Source organism: Psammomys obesus, unplaced genomic scaffold, assembly GCF_907164565.1.
Source record: "Psammomys obesus unplaced genomic scaffold, mPsaObe1.curated_primary_1811, whole genome shotgun sequence".
Lineage (NCBI taxonomy): Eukaryota > Metazoa > Chordata > Mammalia > Rodentia > Muridae > Psammomys > Psammomys obesus.
This window is the reverse complement of record NW_026585644.1, coordinates 40,264,354-40,268,307: the sequence shown is the minus strand read 5'-3', so window position 1 is coordinate 40,268,307 and position 3,954 is coordinate 40,264,354. Positions and strand designations below refer to the sequence as shown.

General features: G+C 37.2%; 1 pseudogene; it reads right to left on the bottom strand.

Moving 5' to 3' along the window:
• Positions 1 to 267: 267 nt before the first annotated feature.
• LOC129687661 (26S proteasome regulatory subunit 4-like) lies at positions 268 to 1,477 on the bottom strand (annotated as a pseudogene).
• Positions 1,478 to 3,954: the final 2,477 nt, after the last annotated feature.

Here is a 3,954-nt window from a genome sequence, read left to right as displayed (position 1 = left end):
TCATAATAAATTTTATGTTAATGTTGCATTAACAAGCTAACATTTTGCATTATAAACTCGCTGTTTGTTATTCATAATCCATAGGGTGGGGATTCATAGAGACTTCAGCTCAGAGCACTAGAATATTTCTTTTCTTTCTCTTTTTTTCTTTCTTTTTCTTTTCTTTTTTGAACAACCCTTTATTGGGAGCAGAGGGCAGCATAACACAATGACCAACAGGAGGAGATTGCCTGATGGGCACCCTGCCCAGCACCCTCCAGATACAGGCTAACAAAAATCCACTGGAAAGGGATTACTTGGGACAGCTTCCCATTCTCCTAGGTGGAGAAAACTCATTAACTTCCTTGAAGACAACTGTGGGTCACTAGAGACACAGCCTTCAGGAGTGCCTTCTTGTTTTTTATAAAAACATTTTCTTTAAACTCTTTGAAGTCATCAGTTGTTACTTTCATTCTGTACTCCCACAAGGCCATCAAGCCAGCTTCTGTACAGATTGCCTTGATGTCCACTCCAGAGAGGTCATCCTGGAAGTCATTCAAGGTACAACACCAGCCAGTGACCTCCCTCCTGCTTGTGTGAATCTGGAAGATACTCTTCTTCGTCTTTTCATCAGGCAGGGGGAACCTAATCTTTCTGTCAGTGCTGCCTGGTGTGGTAAGTACTTGATCCAGAGTTTCTGCTTGGTTAGTGGCCATGATAACATTTACATCTCTCCTTGAGTCAAATCCATCCAACTGGTTCTATAGTTCCAACATTGTTTGCCTGAATCTCTTTCTCATGTCCAGAGTTTGAATCATATCTTTTGGTACCAATGGTGTCAATTTCATCAATTGACACAATTGAAGAAGGTGCATATTCTTCAGAAACTTGGAACAGCTCCCGAATGAGTTTGGGCCCATCTCCTATGTATTTCTGAATAAGCTCTGAGCCAACCACTCTCAAGAAATTGGCCAAAGTCTGTTTCACTACTCCTTTGGCCAATAACATTTTAGCTGTTCCTGGTGGACTAAAGAGAATGACCCCCTTAGTGGGAATTTATCTCCATCTCTTCGTAACAGTCAGGGTGGGTGAGAAGAAGATCCACAGACTCCTCAATTTCCTGGGTTTGATTGTCCAGTCCCCCACTCTCTGAGTAGGTCTTCTGGAGGGTCTTTTCCACCTTCATTACTGTTACCAGGGGATCTGTGTCATCCATTAGCACCCCTACCCCAGCATGCACCTTGTGGTTGAGCAGGACTGAGTAGCCTGGTTCCAGCAGATCCTTGTCCACAAATGATAGGGTGCTGACATAGTGTTATGAGCACACAGGTGTGAACACAAAGGCACGATTGTCATCAATGATTTATTCTGAGGTTCCTACAGACATGGGGGTCCCTCTGATATCATCCACTTTAGATCTTTCCTTCCATTTTTCTTCTAATGGTTTTATTTGTTTCTGACTTCTAATGAATTCTTCCTCCATGAGAAGATCGTCTTTTATTCTAATACCTATTTTACTGTGTGCATATGAGTATATATGGGTAAACATATAAATAAATAAATAGATAAATAAATAAATAAATTGAAATGTAATAAAAATATAAAATATTTTTAGTAGAGCATTCATACTGTAAGCCATTGGAGTTTTATCTAACCATCATTCTATGATAAATATATGGTTAATTATTAAGCGAAAGAATCAAAACACATCATATCTATATGCATGTGTAGACACTGATGACTGCTGACAGGATTTTCATACTGAATTTTAGATGTTATAAATATTAACAACTTCATATGATGCACACAAATGCAAAGTCACAAGCTCATTGTGGATTTTGAAAATTTCATGATAATCATCATTCCATAGGTTTCTTACTGTCTCTTGACATAAAGAAATTTGTACCTTATGTCATGTCTATATTTATGAGCTTCAATATGTCAGAAAACTGTAAGTTTAAAGCAGTAAGAGTGAACAGCTTTTAGAATGATGACTGTGAGCTTTCCACCTGTCAAATGAGTCCTTGACCACCTCATTGCCCAGATCTTCCTTTGGAGAAAATGGAAATAAATTCTCTTGGATAATATCATACTTATGCATTTTCTTAACTCTGTTCCCCCAGGGATCTGCTATGCCTTCAGTTATCTGAATAAATACCTCTTGAGGATGCTCAGCACATGCTTTCCAAGAAATCATAATTTTAAATTCATAGCTTTCAAAAGTCCTACTGAGTTTTTAAAGAATTTTCCCATGAGGATTACTTTTTAGGTAAGGTAAACAACAATTGAAATGGGAAGTTATAAAAAGCAGGTGCTTTACCTTAAAAGATAAAATACAAAGTTACTGGGTTTTGCCTGTGCTTATTTCCTACAAACAATTTATCAGTTTCAGTAATAGATTCCATAAATTGAAAATAAAATAAGTCAAGGCTTATGTCCTCAAGAGTTCATATATAACGAAAACAAACAATTGATTTGTTTGGTTTATTGAAATGTGGTAAGCATTGTAAGAAAATTAACATATGCAGGATGCTCTCAGATAGCAAAATCCTATGACACTTGACTGGTTTTTAAATAAGACTGTCTTTTGAAGGACCAGTTTTGTCAATATTTAATAGAAATTGCAAGATGGCAAAGATGGAAGATAGGTATACCCACAGTACTAGACATAACATGAGAGAGGATGGAATTATGGGCACGTGCAAGACCTCAGTAATACTGGACTCCATGCCTCTGGCCTACAGAAATCCTGAAGGTACTTTGGAAAGATTTTTAATGAATATTACACTAAAATAATTTTCAGTAAAGCAGAGAATTGTCTCTTTTCCGACATGTTTGGAAAATATGTTTATGATATGATTACATTTTAGCAAGCAACATATTCTTTCCTAATTTGTATGAAACTTTTCACAAGTTTGAAACACAAAAGTAACAAAGAAAGTGTGAAAACACACAGGATTAAGGCCAAGGAAGCTACCAAGAACCGACATAGATTTGAATATTAAGATAGAGAGTGATGTAATGCAAATAATGTAAACTAAATAGTAGTAAATAATAGTAATTAAGGGCCTCTGGAGACAGAGGTCTGGGTTACATGAGAGGAAATACACTATTTCTTAGCAAAAGTACAGTGACTGAATATTGAAAATGAAAATTCCAATAAGTTATGAATTCAAAAATGAAGCACTGAGAATAAAAAATGAAACAAAAAACCTAAATACAAATACTGCTACTGTGATTAATAACAATAATAAAAAAGTATCTAGGAAAGCTAGGAGTAGATAAAATCAGCTTTATTCATAATAGCCAGAACCTGGAAACACCCAGATGTCCATCAACAGAGAAATGGATACAGAAAGTGTGGTGCTATTACACAATGGAATACTACTCAGCAATTAAAAACAAGGAAATCATGAATTCTGTAGGCAAATGGTGGGATCTAGAAAAAAATCATCTTGAGTGAGGTATCCCAAAAGCAGAAAGACACACATGGTATATACTCACTTATGTAGACCTATAAGATAGGATAACCGTAATGAAATCTATACACCTAAAGAAGATAAACAAGAAAGAGGACTCGGGGTTAGATGATCAATCCTCACTTAGAAAGACAAAGGGGATGGACATTGGAAATAGGAGCAAACAAGTAACAGGACTGTAGCCTTCCACAGAAGGCACCTGAAAGACTCTACCTAGCAGTGTATCAAAGCAGATGCTGAGACCCATAACCAAACCTTCAGCAGAGTGTAGGGAATCATAAGAAGGAAGAAGGAATTAGTATATCCTAGAGGGTACAGGGAGCCCCAACAGGTCCAAATATATCTGAGCACAGGGGTCATCTATGAGACTGTTTATCCAACCAAGGACCGTGCATGGATATAACCTACAACCCCTGCTCATATATAGCCCATGGTAGCACAGTATCCAAGTGGGTTCCCTAGTAAGGGGGACAGGAACTGTTTCTGACATGAACTC